Source organism: Protopterus annectens, chromosome 8.part1 (genome assembly GCF_019279795.1).
Source record: "Protopterus annectens isolate FY-2018-M chromosome 8.part1, PAN1.0, whole genome shotgun sequence".
Lineage (NCBI taxonomy): Eukaryota > Metazoa > Chordata > Ceratodontiformes > Protopteridae > Protopterus > Protopterus annectens.
The window spans coordinates 503,270,195-503,289,752 of NC_056742.1; positions in this window are offsets into that span (position 1 = coordinate 503,270,195).

Consider the following 19,558-nt stretch of genomic DNA (forward strand, 5'->3'; position numbering starts at 1 on the left):
CACAACACAGCACACCAAAAACCTTACAAACCTACACTAAACCTTACAAACACAGCTATCTATGCACTAACCTTAACCCAAACCCTAACCCTAAGGTCTGTCACTATGGCACACTCACCTAACCCGCGCCCTAACCCTAACTCATTTAATACACCCCTAACCCTAAAGTCCGTCACTATCACACACTTACCTTACTCGCACCCTAACCCTAAAGTCCGTTACTATCGCACACTTACCTTACACGCACCCTAACCCTGCCGTCCATCACTACCGCATACTTACACACTAGCGCTCGTTTGACATGTCGGTGTTGTCAGCATTGGGATTTTCAACTGTCGGTCATCTCCGTTGTCGATCTTCTGGTGTCAGTGTTCTCGTTGTTGGCATTTCCAGCTTTCAGCGTTATCAGGTAGACCCATATATATATATATATATATATATATATATATATATATATATATATATAATAGATGTGCTCTTGGTTTGCCAAATGGTCATCTTCCAATGGGCCTCACCTCTTATACATTCCTGGGAGATGCCCAAGGGACAATATCACAATGCACCCATTCTGGGGGTAGATACATCTAATCAAGCTAATAGATATATTGCATCCAATATGCTCTTGGTTTGCCAAGAGGTCATCTTGCAATGGGCCTTACCTCTTATACTTCCCTGGGAGATGCCCAAGGGGCAATATCACAAAGCACCCATCCTGGCGGTAGAAGCATCCAATCAAGCTAATAGATGTATTCCATCCAATATGCTCTTGGTTTGCCAAGAGGTCATCTTCCAATGGACCTCACCTCTTATACTTCCCTGGGAGATGCTCAAGGGACAATATCACAAGGCGCCCAAACTATATCAACTGACTCCTATCAGCATGATCAAGCAATGGTTGCACTCTAATATTCTCCTGGGTTTTCTAACCCCACAGTCTGTCACAGAGAATGAGGGTGCCATTAAATCACTGCCACTATTCAGAACTTATGACCATAGCTGGGGATGGAGATATAGAATGACCAGTAAATTCAGAGCTTCATCCTATGGCTGATTTCTTACTTTGTCACAACAGAAAGATATAAAACCTGCAGTTACTGCCACACCTGTACAAGTGTAGTAATTGCTCTCCTGATCACCTCTACGTTCATGCACAAGCAAGCCCCACAAGATACTTAAACTTCCCAGATAAGGTAACTTTTTCATATATAACAGTGAAGTCAGGATTACACTAGACAACAGTCACTTACTGAACATAAATACATGAAAGTTCAACTTCCTGAAAGGCCTATGAATAATTACTGTGACACAGACATTTACTATGGTATACAACGGTAGTACCTGATGATACTACAGCATAAATAAGCAGTATCAGGAGATACTACAGCATGCATTTGTACTACCAGGTGATATAAATGTTTCCGTATGTCAACATTCAAAATGCCGAGTACCAACAAGCTGAAAAAACAAGGATCGAAAACACAAGAGAAAAGTGAATCTCAGAAATCTTTCTTCTCCTTTACACTTCTTTTTGCAGGGGGGATTCCCCCTGCACCCCCAAACTTATATATACCGACTCTGAAATTGCCATACCATAGACAAAGGGGAAAAAAGAAAAATGGTCACTTAGACTTTGTATATGTAAGTCCAATCTTTTGGCCATCCAATCTCCATATTTTGGGACTCACTGTAGTGGGTCCTAACATTCCAAATAGTTACCATCATAAATAAGCAGATCGAAAACACAGGAGAAGATACTGTAGAATAAATAAGCTGCACCAGCTGACCCTGTAACATAAAAAAAACAGTACCAGGCAATACTGTAGCATATATATGCAGTACCAAATGATACATATGAAGACATGTGAGAGCGATTAAGTCATCAGGATTGCCTGTTTTTATTCAGTGAGTCTCTCTACACCCCAATCCAAGCAAAGTGTGATTACAGTTAAGTACTCAGACAGGATGCACACAGAGGCCCAGGAATTCGGAAAGAACCTCATCACTTGTGGTATAAACACTGCAGCCAAAAGGGACTGTTTCCATGATGCAGGAAATTGTGATTCAGGGACACATTATTTGCAATGATGGAAGATTTTATCATCTGCTAATATGCACGTCTCTGAATCACCCTTAATAACTGTGATTGCAAATCATTATTCCCTGCACACTCCCACACAGACGCACCTTTTACCTGTCCCTGAGTTGACAGAGCATCCTTGATGCATTCTCTTACATCACAGGTGATTATAGTCTATCAGTAATGCCAGACGTTAAGAGTTTCATGCTTCTTACTGATTGTAAAGTGCATTGTGATGCTGGACCTGTTACTTTTTGAAGTGAGTAAAAATCCTACTGTAAAAATTCTCGCTGATGTTGTCTAGAGTTCCACCGAACTCTGTCCAGCACCCCCGACACACAGACACCCCATCCCTTTCAGTTATAGCTGATTTTACTTTCCACTCCAGCTGTTGTCTCTAAAAGATTCCCCATCCCTTATAACCGATAGATTGCTGCAGCCATTGAATAACGCCAGACATTATAGCCTCCTAATTCTTATTACGTGGGGAAAAAAGAGTACTGCACTGACTAGCCAGTTGTGTAGGAGGGCAAGGCTCCAGCTTGATAAACTACTTTCATTGTTATGGACACAGAGTTTGAAACTCCTGTCGCTTTACTTCAAATTTCTTTTTTAAAGACTGCAGTAATATTTGCAAAAGTGTCTGTGGTGGCACATAGGACTAACACACCATGTGTGAGTGCTGTGGTTACAAGCTTTATGTGCCTTTATATAATGTTATCAAGAATATCTCTGGTGTCTAGTACTCACCACACCCTATGTCTTTTATAATGCAAAACTTTTTCTATTAGTTTTTAAATGCCTTTAAGGCACATTATAAAGAGATATCCTTTGAGTCTATTGCTGTGCAAAACATTTTCTATTAATTTTTAAGTGCCTTTAAGATATGATATAAAGAATTATCCATGGTGTCCAAAGCCCCTCGCCCCCACCTAAATACTGCAGAATTTGGTTGCTATTCCAGTGGACTGTGGAGGCCTGACAGCCCCCCCCCCCAACTTCTACTTGTTCTCTCATTCATGCATATGCACACACAGACCCACACACACTTACATACATTCATACACAGACACACACACACACACACACACACACACACACACACACACACACACACACACACACACTGTCCTTACACCACTCATGCCTCTACATATACTCACACATGCAGCCAAACACACTCACAATCATACGCAAGCATCCCCCAACACTACACATTCACTAAACTATGTGTGTGTGTGTGTGTGTGTGTGTGTGTGTGTGTGTGTGTGTATATGTATATACATGTATCTGTGTGTGTGTGTGTGTATATGTATATATATATATATATATATATATATATATATATATGTATATATATATATATATATATATATATATATATATATATATATATGGGTCTAGGACAGTCTACTGAAAGACTGTTTCACCGAAAGTGAAACGGGCTGTCACAGTTTCGCGAAAACATTTTTTATCGTAAAAAAAGTGCTTTCGTGAAACTTTCGTAAAAGTACAAAGAATTGGGGGGAAGTGGTAGTGGGAGAGATCGGACTACAGTGGGGATAAGGGAATATTCCCTTTTCCCCACTGTAGTGCGATCTCGGAGTGAGAATATAAAAGTAGAGGGGTGTAGGGGATGAAGCCCCCCCACGTGAACCTGCGTAAACATGGTGTGTGTGTTTTTGTGTGTGTGTGTGTGTGTGTGTGTGTGTGTGTGTGTGTGTGTGTGTGTTTTACCTTCCGTTTACCGAAACTGCTTTTTCGGTGAAAGCAGTTTCGGTAAACGGTGTTCGGTAGGGTTGGATTCGGACAGTTGGTCTTTCGATCAACTGTCCTAGATCCATATATATATATATATATATATATATATATATATATATATATATGTGCTGATGTGTGTATAATATATATATATATATATATATATATATATATATATATATATATATATATAAAACACAGACAGAACAGCTGTCAACTAAATAACTGGCAACTATTTTACACTATACCATATATGTGTGTGTGTGTGTGTGTGTGTGTGTGTGTGTATACATGTGTGTGTGTGTGTGTGTGTGTGTGTGTGTGTGTGTGTGTGTATGTATGTGTGTGTGTGGATATATATATATATATATATATATATATATATATATATATATATATATATATATATATAAAACGCGCTGATGTGCATATATATATATATATATATATATATATATTCACACACACACACATGCACACACACATACACATATATATATATATATATATATATAGATAGATAGATAGATAGATATATAGATAGATAGATATATAGATAGATATATGAGAGAGAGAGAAATACATAGATATACAGCATGGAAGTGACTGAGATGTTTAAGCCAGAAAGCCTATGCATCCTGTTCGACATTTGAGAGAGAGTATTAGTGTTATCAGCTTTACTTTATTTTTGGTACTCAACGGATACTGTTTGTTGCATTCTCCATCTGTCTCATTTCATGTTACCTCTGCTGAATACTGTGTGTGTTATTACAAGTGAGCACAGAGAGTGCTGTTATAGAACAAACAGCACATTGTGTGATACAGTGCACTAATAAAGAATAACAGCATAGTGTGAGATGCAGTGTACTGTTATAGAGTAACCAGCATAGTGTGTTTTTATAGAAAAAAACAGCACAGTGTGTAACACAGTGTGCTGTTATAGAGTAACCAGTACAGTATGTGATGCAGTGCGCTGTTATAGAATAACCAGTGCAGTGTGTGATATAGTGTACTCAAATAGAGTAACCAGAACAGTGTGCTGTTACAGAAAAAAACAGCACATTGTGTAATACAGTGTGCAATCAAAGAAGAACAGCACAGTGTGCGATACAGTGTAGTGTTACAGAAAAAGAAGCACAGTGTGCGGTACAGCATGGTGTTATAGAATAAACAGCACAGTGTGTGATGCAGTATGGTGTTATAGAATGAGAAGTACAGTGTATGATGCAGTGTGATGTTATAGAATAACCAGCACAGTGTGTGATACAGTGCAATAAAGACAGTGTGCAATACAGTGTACCGCTATAGAATAACCAGCATAGTATGTGATACAGTGTACTCTTATAGAATACCCAGCACAGTGTGCAATACAGTGTGCTGTTATAGAATAGCAAGTACAGTGCACAATGCAGTGTGGTGTTATAGAATAAACAGCACAGTCTGTGATACAGTATGGTGTTACAGAATGACAAGTACAGTGTATGATGCAGTGTGATGTTATAGAATAACTAGCACAGTGTGTGATACAGTGTGATGTTATAGAAAGAAGAGCACATTGTGTGATACAGTGTGCAATCAAAGAATAACAGCACAGTGTGAGATACAGTGTAGTGTTACAGAAAAAGAAGCACAGTGTGTGGTATAGCATGGTGTTATAGAATAAACAGCACAGTGTGTGATGCAGTATGGTGTTATAGAATGAGAAGTACAGTGTATGATGCAGTGTGATGTTATAGAATAACCAGCACAGTGTGTGATACAGTGTGCTATTAAAGAATAACAGCACAGTGTGAGATACAATGTACTTTTGCAGAATAACCAGCACATTGTGTGATACAGTGCAATAACGACATTATGCAATACAGTGTACCACTATAGAATAAGCAGCATAGTGTGTGATACAGTGTACTCTTATAGAATACCCAGCACAGTGTGCAATACAGTGTGCTGTTATAGAATAGCAAGTACAGTGTACAATGCAGTGTGGTATAGAATAAACAGCACAGTCTGTGATACAGTATGGTGTTACAGAATGACAAGTACAGTGTATGATGCAGTGTGATGTTATAGAATAACAAACACAGTGTGCAATACAGTGTGCTGTTATAGAGAAACCAGCACAGTGTGGGATACAGTGTGATGTTATAGAAAAAAAAGCACATTGTGTGATACAGTGTGCTATTAAAGAATAACAGCACAGTGTGAGATACAATGTACTTTTACAGAATCACCAGCACAGAGGGTGATACAGTGTGCTATTATAGAATAACCAACACAATGTGCGATGCAGTATGCTGTTATAGAATAACCAGCACATTGTCTGCTACAGTGTAATGAAGACAGTGTGCAATACAGTGTACCGCTGTAGAATAACCAGCATAGTGCATGACACTGAGTACTGTTATAGAATAACCAGCACAGTGGGAGATACAGTGTGCTGTTATAGAATAACAAACACAGGGTTGAATATAGTATATCACCATAGAATAACTAACATAGTGTGTGATACAGTGTACTGTTATAGAAAAACAGCACATTGTGCGATACAGTCTGCTATTAAATAATAACAGTGCAGTGTGAGATGCAATGTACATTTATAGAATAAACAGCACATTGTGTGATACAGTGTAATGAAGACAGTGTGCAATACAGTGTACCACTATAGAATAACCAGCATAGTGAGTGATACAGTGTGCTGTTATAGAATAACCAGCACAATGTGAGATACAGTATGCTGTTATAGAATAACAAACACAGTGTTGAATATAGTATATCGCCATAGAATAACCAACATAGTGTGTGATACAGTGTACTGTTATAGAATAACCAGCACAGTGTGTGATACTGTGTCCTGTTATAGAATAACAAACACAGTGTGCAGTGCAGTGTGATGTTATTGAATAACCAGCACAGTGTGTGATATAGTGCACTGTTATAGAATAACCAGCACAGTGCACAATATACTGTGCTGTTATAAGGTAAGCAGCACAGTGTACAATAAAGTAGGGTGTTATAGAATAACAAACAGTGTGCAATACAGTGTGATGTTATAGAATAACCAGCACAGTGTGTGTGATATAGTGTACTGTTATATAATAACTCACACAGTGCTTGATACAGTATGCTGTTATAGAGTAAGCAGCACAGTGTGCTATACAGTGTGATGGTATAGAATAGCAAACACAGTGTATAATACAGTGTGATGGTATAGAATCACCAGCACAGTGTGCAATACAGTATGATGTTATAGAATAACCAGCACAGTGTCTGATATAGTGTACTATTATAGAATAACCAGCACAGTACATGATACAGTGTGCTGTTATAGAGTAAGCAGCACAGTGTGTTATACAGTGTGTGTATGATCTTACAGTTCAGTATCTCGTCTCTCTCATACCATCTCTCTATGTCTCTGAGCACTGTGCACTTTCCAAATACAGGTATCACAACTTGTTGAAGTGTGTCTACTTAGAATTAGTTTCTTTTTTCCCTTTCCATAGTTAACCCTTTTTGTCTGTTGGTGTGTTGACTATACAGTGTCTTCTTGCTCAGTGACTTAGAGGTCTTCTAGATCTTGCAGATATCTGAACACATTTTGTTGAAGTTGTGATGTTCAATGTGCCATTGTAATGGACATCCTGTGGTAGTACTTCTTGGGGTTCCACTCCTCTCCCGCTCCACTAAAACAAATGCTTACTCACAGGCATTGCAGTTTGTAAATGGGCAAGGCACAGTTACTCAGTGCAGTCTTCTTCTCCCACTACACCACAATCAGCACTTACTGCAAGGCTATGTAGGTTAGAACAGCTCAGATTACAGTACTGATGCTCAGTGCTGCCATTCCTTTCTCACTGCAGGAAGTGAGCACTTACTTTCAGTTTATGAATTACTCCATTATGAGCTCTGTGCCCAAGTTGCTATTCATACTACATGTGTCATGCAGCACAGAGTCACCATTCATACTACATGGGTTATTGCTGTACAGAGTCACCACATAATGCTACATGTATTATGCAGCATAGATCTCTCTAAATACAGTCTTGTGACCTTAGATATTTTAGCCATCTTTTGTCATCTGCTAAGTCTACCAATCACAAGAAGCCATTTTCTCATATGGCAAAGGCTAGACAGCTATCATTAGGAAGTGATTAACAATAAAACAAATAACAGAATATCTGCATGTTGATTGTGTTGAGCTATGTACCCTGCAGGCATATACTACAATCACTATATATTTAAATTTGGCTTAAAGAGTAGTTAATATTATATCCAGCTGTATATGAGTATATCAGCAGGAGAATAATATTAGGATTAATTATACCAAGGGACTACAATCATGCAAAGAAAAAGTTGTTTCTTGCCAATGTAAGAGTTCATATAATTAGTGAAACTCGTAGGAAATTCTGTAGTTTGGCTTCTGTCCCCAAGAAAGGTCTGTCACCCATGTGTTCCCTATTAAAAGAAATTACTAACTAAAGCCATTCCTCATGAGATATTTTGGGCTGTTATGCCCCATCTCCATCACTTTTGCTTATGTTTTCTGCTGAGAGGGGAGCATCTGTATCGTAATTTACAGGTTAAATTGAGGCTTGGGAAATCTTACCTCAGTTTTGTCATTACTCCTGTAGTGGTTGATATCTTGGTGTGACATGAAAGATGAATTGACAAAGTTTCTGGCTTTAATTAGTGCATTACCTCATAGATATGCGATAGCTAATCTAAAACGTGTTAGCTGACTGAGCAGTGCAGAGTACCTTTATGCATTCCTACTTTAGTCTAATTGAAGAAGTAATGCTTAATTTTGTGTTAGAATTTAAGGTACCACTTCACATTTTTGTGCCACTCTCTCAAGCTTTTATAGGAAATAATGGCAGATTTCAAAATAAGTCTTAGACATCTAGTGTAAGTTAATGCTCCCACTCCCTTCCCTAGTATGAATGCTGTCACTTCCCTTACTCATCTGTCAATCTAGTGAGTTATCCCAGCGATCTCACAATTTTGATTTATAGACAATGGTAGAAGTGGCAGGTTTCTGACTATGATAGCGATGCAGAACTTTCTAGAGTCAATTATAAATACAGTTACCACATTTTCCTTTAAATGGAACATTTATTATCAAAATGTGAGATATTACATGATAATCTGTACTCTGTATTGATAAAAAATTATTCTTTTTTTAAGTTGTATCAAAATAAAGTGTCTACTGTGGAATGTAGTTATTTTAATTGTTTTATAAAATCGTAAATTGTTTTTGGTATAGTGTCATGATCATCATTGTTTTCTGCAATATTTAAAAGAGAAAACGACTTTCAGAAATGTTGTATTTATTTTACTACAAATAGCAGGACATTTATGTTTTTGATAGGATGGAACTGCGTGAATCAAGGAGGACAATAATAACGCAGAGGTTAAAGGCACTGAGATGGTAACATGCTGTCTCCTACATCAAAGGTTCAGAGTTTGATTCTTTCATCTCCACTTGCTTTCTGTTTGACTTTGAGCAAGTCACTTAAAAAGACAGTGCTTCAGGGTCACCCCTGAAAAGGGACATTGTATCCAGTGGGTTTACTTGGTGAATAAGCAAATAATAAACTCTTATAAAGTCAGCCCTGTATGAAGAGAAGTTACTACTTCCTCTGGATACAATAAAATAACTGGCAGTGAGTATGGGTTCAAGACTGGGTGTTTCCATTGAAAAAAACACTTGTAAAAAAAGGAAAATAAATACTCACAGGAAACAAAAGCCCTAGTTTGTATATTACATAATATGGTATGTGTATGAATGCACTAGACAGGATTGCTATTTGAACTACTGTGTCAACCAGTGAAGGTGCCCATATCGTAGTGGATATGGCCAAGGGTCATGTGACAATGTGAGGTATTGCCAGGTATGCCAGGAGAAGTAGAGCAGTGGATGTGTAACATATGCCAGCACAGCTAGCTGGAATTTTGTAAAGAATTATATGTCAGTTGAATATCAAACTGATTCATACAAATGCTTGTGTTAAAAATTGTATTTGCAAAGCTTTTTGTGTTAAAAATGTACCAACAGTATGCCCTGCTGTAGAGAAAAAGAAATATACATGTATTAATGTAATTTTTTAAATGTATATGTTTTAACAGAGGATGCTGGAAGAGAAGAGGTTAATCACAAACTTTGAAAGTAGTTTGAAATTAAATTACCTGGCTTAAGCCATAAATATTGTATCTTATAGTTGTCAATGCAGCCAGAGAGAAAATGTCTGTACTTGGAAGCTTACTTTATTGTCATTAGGGTGAACTAATTGCTATTCTGGAAGAGTGCAGGTCTGAAATTGTTTTATGACTTCCAGGAGCTGCAGCAGATCTTTGCAAGGCTCAGTTTGTGTGTATTATTGACACATATGTGCTAAATCCTGACAGCTTCTAGTCAAGGGGGAAGCATGGGAACCAGAAGTCAGATGACCAGATGTATATGATGTCATTCTGTAATCCATCACTAAAAATAATGTTTAATACTAGGTGAGACTGAAGTCTTAGAGCACGATGTTTTTGGAACCTGACAAAGAAGGATCTCTCACCTACTTCATCTAGCCTTGCTCTACTAAGTAACCAAGGAATAAGAATTCTTTAGATCAGTCAGGAAAATATAGTGACATTAGTTAAGTATTGTTTTTTCTGTAACTGTGTAAACCTATCCACCCATGTTATTTTAAATATGTTCTGCGATTGAAACTCTTGTATTTATTTTAAATATATATTTAGTATTTTCATGTTATTTTATTATTTATTATTAAATATATTTAAACTTTTCATTTTGGCTGATCCTTTAGAAAATATTTTAACCTTTAAGAGCACTTAAATGCATTGGTGACACTATGGCCACTCCTGAAAGCCTGGCTGTTTGGTTAACATTACCATTTGTATTAATATTAATTTCACTCAATATAATTGGGTACCCTTGCAAGAGCCTTAGAGTAGCTAGCTTTTGAGTGTCTGTAGGTGGTGCAATTAGCTAATAGTCTGGGCAGAAGGGGGCATAGCTAGTAAATCTGTTCCAGCCTTTACCAGGTGTGTGTGTGTGTGTGTGTGTGTGTGTGTGTGTGTGTGTGTGTGTGTGTGTGTGTGTGTGTGTGTGTGTGTGTGTGTGAGTCAGCTGCTTGGAATAGGGATATGAAACACTGGTTTCATGGAGAGAGTGCTGGAGGACGTGGCTTGGACACTCAGCTAAGGACTCAACTCTATAACTGTACCAGTGGGGAGTCTTACTGGGGATCTGGAGAGAGAGAGAGAGAGAATCCAGCCCTTGGACTTTGTTCCCTGTGTGCTCTTAAGGGAAATTGTGGTTGGTGCAGAGAGCTGCAACTGGCAATACTGAGTGTATCCATTTTGTTCCAAGTGAATGTCCCTGTTGAGTGCCAGTGACAAGGATTCAGGCTCCTTTATTACTGGCCCAGAGAATGGACATCACATATTGGTGAGCCGTGGTGTAGATATTAATTAAACTTCTGTTACCTGTAAACAGTTGCCAGTAAAGCTGTGTGTATTCTTGGCAGCTGCAGGGTGAACATTCAGAGTTTCATTTCACAATAGTTTTACTTATTTTTTGTTAGTTTAATTTAGTCAGGGTTAAGCAGGCAATGATGTCAGCAGGGGGTTATAGCAAGCTGACAAAGAACCAGTTTGCCAAGGTGTGGGAAGCCAAAGGACTGGCACATGCCAACCTGACTGAAGAGGAAATGATTTCAGCCTTAGTCATAGCTCAGACCAGCAACCACAGGATAACCAGTCTGGTGATGAGGATCCACAGCCCTCAGAAACAGGACAGTTCACCTTTTCCTCAGAGGACTTGAAAATCCATCTGCATTAAAAAAGACTTGAACTGAAGGCCAGATGTTTGAAATTAGAATCAGCAGAGATACTGTGGCATGCAAAACAGATGGAATAAGAATCAGCAGAGAGAGTGTGACATTTAGAGGCTGAAGAAAATGAGAGACTGTGGTGTTTGTAGGCTGAAGAAAATGAGAAGCAGTCTCAACATGAGTGGGAGGTGCTGACTCTTTCCCAGGGTCACAGAGGTAATGGAGAAGGGAATAATCAAACCCCAGAAGCAATAAAGGTCAGTAAATTTCTTCCACAATTTATAGAGGGTGATAATTTTGATAGTTTTATTCATATATTTGAAAGAGTATGTAAACAGTATAATGTTGACCAAGGGTTCTGGGTACAGTTCTTGACCCCCCCCCCCTTAGTCCATGGTAAAGCTGGAACTGCTATTTCTAAATTGTCTGATATTGATTGTTTAAACTATGATAAATTAAAGAAATGTTTACTTTAATGTTTTAAGTTAACACATGAAGCTTAAAGGAAAATGTTTTATGAGCACAAACACAAGGCAGATGAAAGGGTCTGGGATTATATTGCTCAGTTAAGCATTTATTTTCATAGGGAGTGAGTGGGTGTTAGCTCACCACTCTTGAAGGGCTGTCAGATTTTTTGTTGAGGGAAAAGCCCTTAGCACTTTGCCTGAGGACATGAGAATCTGGTTGGCAGACCAAGAATGCAACTCTGCAGTTGAGCTGTGGAAAAAGGGGGATTTCTACTTAGCAAGCAGGGCATCATTGCACAAGAAGGGGCTACCCACTGCTGCACATGCATATAAGGGAACTCATGGTGGGCAGCCTAAACCACCCCAACAGAGTCTACCAGTAACAGGGGAAGCCAATAGTTCAGATACACAGCTAGGATCAAGGCTTAAATGTTTTAAATGTAATCAGTGGGGCCATGTATCATACAGCTGTCCATGGAGACAAGGTGGGGAACAAAGGGTGGGGGAACCAGCAAATGGGAATAACAGTTTGCCAGTGGTAAGTTGTCTGAAGACAATTGGGGTACCAACCTTTCACCAGAGGATATGTCCTGTCTAAGTGGATGGAAAACAGGCCACTGCTAAGAGAGACACAACCTCTAACATAACCATTGTGAAACCTGCAATGGTTAAAGAGGAGCAGTACTAGCTTGGGCAGCCCACTCCAGTCAGAGCTTTAGGAGGGTCCCCATTCCAAATGTTTTTGGTCAGGGTAAACCTTGACTGAGAGGGTGGAAAAGGAAGCAAGCAAATAGGTGTGGTTGAGGATATCCCTGCAAATGTCCTGATAGGGAATGATTTTGATAATGCAGTACCCTGTGTGCATGCAGTTACATGCAGTTAGGCTTGGAGACAGGCACATGGATTTGATAGGGAGAAACCCAGACAGACCCCACACCTAAAGCCAGGGCTGGGCTGGTGAGGTGGCTATTTCAAGGAGGATGCTAATCTGTAGCAGTGACCCTGGAGGTGAGTCACAGCTGCTGGTATGTACTGATGTACCCTTGGATAGGGTGAATGCAAGGGCAGAGGTGAGTGGCAGTATCCAGGCTGACAGTGAGGCACCACTGTCAGAGGATACCAGAATTCCTGTGGAAGGGGAGCTGGGAAGAGTTACAAAGATATAGTTGAGAAAGGATCAGTTTTCAGACCCTACATTACATTGCTGGAGGGAGGTAGCTATGGAGGAGCCTGAATTTCATGAAAAAGGGGAGTCTGCATACTGGGACAAAGGGTTACTGTATAGAAAATGTACCCCTGATGGAGAGCTAGAGGGTGAGGTAATACAGCAGTTGATAGTGCCTAGATCCTACTGTCTGGCACTTCTAGCCATAGCCCATGGCATTCCTTTTGTAGGTCATATGGGCATAAAACATACAAACAGATGTATAGTGCAGAACCTTTACTGGCCTGGGATTGCAAGGGATGTAACCGGGTACTGCAGGACTTTTGAGTAGTTCCAAAAAGTAGACAAGACAGGAGAAAAGGTCAAAGATGCTTTGATGCCTTTGCCTGTATTTGAGGAACCATTTCAGAGGGTAGGTCTATGGGGCATCTGAGTTCTCCAATTTTTTTTCCACAGGGAAGAAGTATATCCTGTTGGTAGTAGAATATACTACTAGATACACAGAGGAGGTGGATCTCTCCTCCTTTGAGGCAGAGAAGGTGGCGAATGATTTGTTAGAGATTTTCAGCAGGGTAGGTTTCCTGAGAGAAAAAGTGACTGACAGAGCTACCAATTTGATGTCAGACCTGATGACTTGTCTGCGGAAGCAATGTGGGATGAAGCACCTAAAGACCACCCATACCACCCCCAGACTAATGGTCTGATGGAGAGGTTAAACTCTACACTAAAGACCATGCTACAGGCATTTTCAGACCAATTTAAGAGAAAGTGGTACAAATATTTGCCTCATCTTCTGTTTGAATACAGAGAGGTACCCCAGGAATCCACAATTTTTTGACCCTTTGAGTTGCTGTATGGGCATAGTGTGATGGAGCCTTTCAATTTGATTCAAAATGAGTGGGAGGGTAGCATATGTCCTAAACCTCAGGACATGATGTAGGGAGCTCATAGGCTTGGTCCTGGATAACCTGGCAGGAGCCCAATACCAGAAAAATGCCTGGTATGACAGGAATGCTCAAGCCCAATAGTATGTTAAGGCAGGTTATGTTTCTCATTCCTGTCAGACACAATAAGCTGCATAAAGTTTGGAATTGAGCCTTCAAAGTGGTATGGAAGGTCAGTAATGTTAACTACATGGTAGAACTGCTAGGCAGGAGGCAGGAGCACAAATTGTACCATGTTAACATGATGAAGCCTTATCATGATAGGGAGGCCCTTCTGCTGATTATTTGCAGTGGATGACAGGAGGATTCTGAGGGGGATCTATGGCTGGTACGAGCCAGCCAGCAAATGCCAAGTTACAATGGTAGAGCCTAGGGTTGCAAGCATATGATATGACAGTGCAGCACTGTAGTGGGGTCAGCAATGTCACTTCAGATGGGATCTCAATACTAGGAATTGGTTATTGTATTCCCAAATAGGTTCATTCCTCTCAAGCAATGTTTCTTAAGGGTCACTTGAAAAACTATTTGAGTCTTCAAGGGGGAGAGATGTGATGATGTGAAGTATTGCCAACTCTGCCAGGAGAAGCAGGCAGTGGATGTGTAAAATATGCCAGCAAAGCTAACTGGAATTATGTAAAGAATTATTTGTCATTTGTATATCAAACTGATTTGTACAGATACTTGTGTTGAAAAATGTATTTGTAAAGCTGCTTGTGTTAAACATGCACCAACAGTGTGCCCTGTTGGACAGAAAAAGAAATATACATGTATTATTGTAACTATTTAAATGTATATGTTTTAACAGAGGATACTGGAAGAAAAGAGGTCAATCTCAAACTTTGAAAGTAGCTTGAAATTAAATTACCTGGCTTAGGCCATAAAAAATGTATCTTACAGTTTTCAATGCAGCCAGAGACAAAAATTATGTACTAGCAAGCTTCATGCTTTGTCATTGAGGTGAACTAATTACTATTCTGGAAAGGTGGGGGTTTGAAATTATTTTATGACTTCCAGGAGCTGCAGTAGATCTTAGCAAGGATGTGTGTATATTATTGACACATATGTGCTAAATCCTGACAGTTTCTAGCCAAGTGTGGAGCATGGGAACCAGAAGTCAGATGACCAGACGTATGTGACGTTATTCTGTAATCTATCACTAAAAATAATGTTTAATACTAGGTGAGACTGAAGTCTCACAGCACTCTGTTTTTGTAATCTGACAAAGAATGATCTCTCTCCTACGTCATCTTGCCTTGCTCTGGTAAGTAACCAGGGAATAATAATTCTTTAGATCAGTCAAGAAAATATAGTGAGATTAGTTAACTACTGTTTTTTCTGTAACTGTGTGAACCTGTCCACCTGTGTTATGTTTAATATTTCCTGTGACTGAAACTATGGTGTTTATTGTAAATAGATATTTTGTATTTTCATGTTATTTTATTATTTATTATTAAATATATTTCAACTTTTCATTGTGACTGGTCCTTTAGAGAATATTTTAACCTTTGGGAATACTTATATCTATTGGTGACACCATGGCTACTCCTGAAAGCCTGGCTGTTTGTTCAACATTACTATTTGTATTAATATTAATTTCACTCAGTATAATTGGGCACCCTTGCAAGAGCCTTAAAGTGGCTGGCTTTGGATTGTCTGGTGGCAGTGTAACTACCTTATAGTTTGGGCAGAAGTGGGCATAGCTACTAAATCTCTGCCAACTTTTCCCTGTGTGTGTGTGTGTGTGTGTGTGTGTGTGTGTGTGTGTGTGTGTGTGTGTGTGTGTGTGTATGCGCAAGTGGTGTGTGTGTGTGTGTGTGTGTGTGTGTGTGTGTGTGTGTAATCTCAAAGAGAGTGTGTGTCAGCTGCTTACAGCAGGTGCAGAAAGCACTGGTTTTACAGAGAGGATGCTGGTGGACATGGCTTGGACACTCAGATGAGGTCTTATCTCGATATCTGTACCAGTGGGTAGTCTTACTGGGGATCTATAGAGTGAGAGAAAGAGAGAAAGAGAGAGAGAAAACCCAGCCCCTGGACTGACTGTGTTCCCTGTATGCTCTAAAGGGAAATTGTGCTTGAGACAGAGAGCTGCATCTGAAAATACTGAATGTATACAGTTTTGTTCCAAGAGAACATCCTTTTCTAGTGCCAGTGGTGAGGATTCAGGTTCCTTGATTACTGGCCCAGAGAGGGGATGTCACAGGTCACGTTTTTATATGGGTATAACAACAGACTTAATGACTTTTGAAATATAAATGGATGCTGTATTTTCATACTACCCTTTATCAATTGTGTGAAAATTAATATTAAAACAAAAATAATAACATTTCAGTGTTAATAAATACATTAATAATGTTAAATACAACAGAATACAAATAAGTATATTTAATCAATTTTCAATGCCTGCAAAACTGTTTATTCTTTGGTTCCCTCCCCCTTTGCTTTATACCTTCTGGACTTATTTCCCAATGCTCTCATCCATTGCAGTGTCTTCAAGCCATGCCTTTCATCCCCAGGCAATGGTCTCCACAAAGGCAAGGGTTTTGTACATTATATCCTACTCTCTTGTCCCTCCCTCCTCCCCCACACTCATCCTAGAACATCTGAGGGCTACCCACCTCATTATAGACCACACCACCCCGCAGGGAGTTCCAAGATGAATAGGTTCATAGGTTCATAGGTTCATACTAGGCTATCTGCCCAAGGGCATTTATAAGCCTAGCCCATAGTTATGTGGCTTTCGCCACCCCTTTAGTTTGAATAAAAACTATGCCTATCATTTTTCTGTGCCTCTGTCAAGCAGTGACACTGAAGTAATCCCTGGGGTATATCTGCGATCTCCCATCCATTGGTCAAGATTCCTCTTGAACAAGGCCAGCGAGGTGCTCTGCCTCACATGTACCGGGATTTTGTTCCACAGCATAGGAGTCTCTGGGTGATGAATCTGTCCCTCCAGCACGTTCTATTTATAACCGTGTCAAGGTTTAAGTCTCCGCCCTTGTGGTTCTGAGGGATCTAGATTTTTGAGGTGAAGCATATTCATCAAATCTGGGTTTGACATGGCCTTATATGTCAGGCACAGGTCACCTCTGAGCAAGCGGTATGAGACTGAATAAAGCTGGAGTTCTTTCAGTCGGGCAGCATAAGACATATTTTTGAGACCCTTTATCCTTTTGGTGAGGAACTTTTGGGGCCTTTCAAGCTGCATCAGGTGTCTGGTCAGATACATTCCGAACGGGGCATTGTACTCAATCATAGGTCTAATGAGTGATGAGTACAGGGGGACGATGACCTCCCTTGATCTAGATGTGAATCCCTTCATGATCAGGTGGGCGATATAGAAGGTTTTCCTAACTACTTTAGCAACATGAGTGTCAAACGAAAGACTACTGTCAACTTGGGTCCCCAGATCCCTGATGACTTTTTCTGTGCTCAGTGGATTGTCACCTTTCCTGGTAGAGGCACATTTATCCCTCCATTCTTCCATCCTTGTACCTCAAATTCCCAAGTCCTTCATAAGGACAGGGTTCAAATCCACAGGAAGTACTCTGGCAGAGTCCATCCTTGTACCTAAAATTCCCAAGTCCTTCATTAGGACAGGGTTCAAATCCACAGGAAGTACTCTGGCAGAGAAAGGCTTCAGTGTCTTTCACACATTTAGACTATCATCTGCACAGAAAGAGACAAAAGATGGAGGAGTCTCGATTTACATTAGCAACAACTATACCTCTAGCTGAACAGGACAATGACCTGGAGTTTATCCTCATGCAAATCACCACAGACAAGTCCAATACTATATCCTAGCAAGTTATAGGTGACCCTCTGTGTCCCTAAAATCCCATAGCTCACATCTAAACCTACTGGAGACTTTCACCATTAAATAAAATACCCTATTTATGCAAGACTTTAATTACCCCTCTGTAGACTAGGAGACATACACTGCATCATATTCACATGAACAATGATTCCTGGACTTGATTAACACAGATAATGTACAGAGCCACCAGAGGTTCAAACATACTGGACCTGGCATTCACCAGTATGGTAGAGGGCTGAACCCCCACCACAGTGTTATGTTCTCACTGCTGAATTTGGACCACAAAGCTGTCTCCATCAAAATAAAATCAACTCAGTAATCCCAGCAAACCCTGTAACAGTTAGGAACTATTCCAAAGCAAACTGCACTCTATTAAGTGATAGTATCTCATAATTCAATGTCCTCCCAAACCCAAGTTCACAACAACATATGCAGAATTATTTACAGAGGTCCTGTGCAATCACATAAGTGGCTGTATATTGACTGCTGTACCTACTAGAAGTAAGCCTAAACTAAACTCTGAAAACAAACCACACTGGTGGAATCCCAACCTTAATAGAGTATAAAACAGAAGGATAAAAGTTATGGCTAAAATCAGGAAGAGAAACTCCCATAATAATAGGAGCTCTCTAATTAAACTAAACATGACAATTAGAGGATTAATGAAGTCCAACAAGGTCAGTTATGAGGTCCAGATAGCCACACAGGCTAAAGACAGCCACGTGACCTTTTACTTCTTTGTCCAAAACTTCAAAGGCAGCACACATCAGTGTGCCAAACTTTTGGTCAGTGGTGCCACCTTCAGAGAGCACAGCAACATAGTGAATTTGCTGGCTGAAAAATTCATCTCATACTTCACCTCTTACTCCCCCCCCCCCAGCTCCCTCCATGAAATACTTACTAGCATACCCCCCCCCCCAAATATTAACAGGGAGCAAGTCCTGACAATGCTTGTGAAGGCCAAAAACACTGCCTCAAGGGTCTCTGACAATGTCACAGGATACCTCCTAAATCACTAGAAATATGACCTATCAGGACCATGAGAGTCAATTTTTAACTATAGTTTCAAGACAGGCTTTGTACTACTAGAATGGAGGACTGCAACAGTTATCTCACTTCACAAAAGTGGACCATCAACTGACACCGGAAATTGAAGACCTATTACTCTGCCTAGCTTACTGTGCAAAGCCATGGAATAAGTTATTATGAACGTGATCAATAAAGACATAGGCCATCTTCAGACACTGAACCCAACCCAGTGTGCCTTTGTCTAGTGACGATCATGCCTACTTAACCTGGAGAACTTTTTTGAGAAGGTCACAAAGGCAATGAATGAGGGGAAAATAGTGTATACCTCCAACTGGACCTGGCTAAGGCATTCGATTCAATACCCCACTCAGGTATAGTTGACAAATTCTCCAAACCGATCATAACTTGCTGGATTGCCAACTGGCTCAAAGACAGGACCCAGGAAGTCAGGACTGGTTAT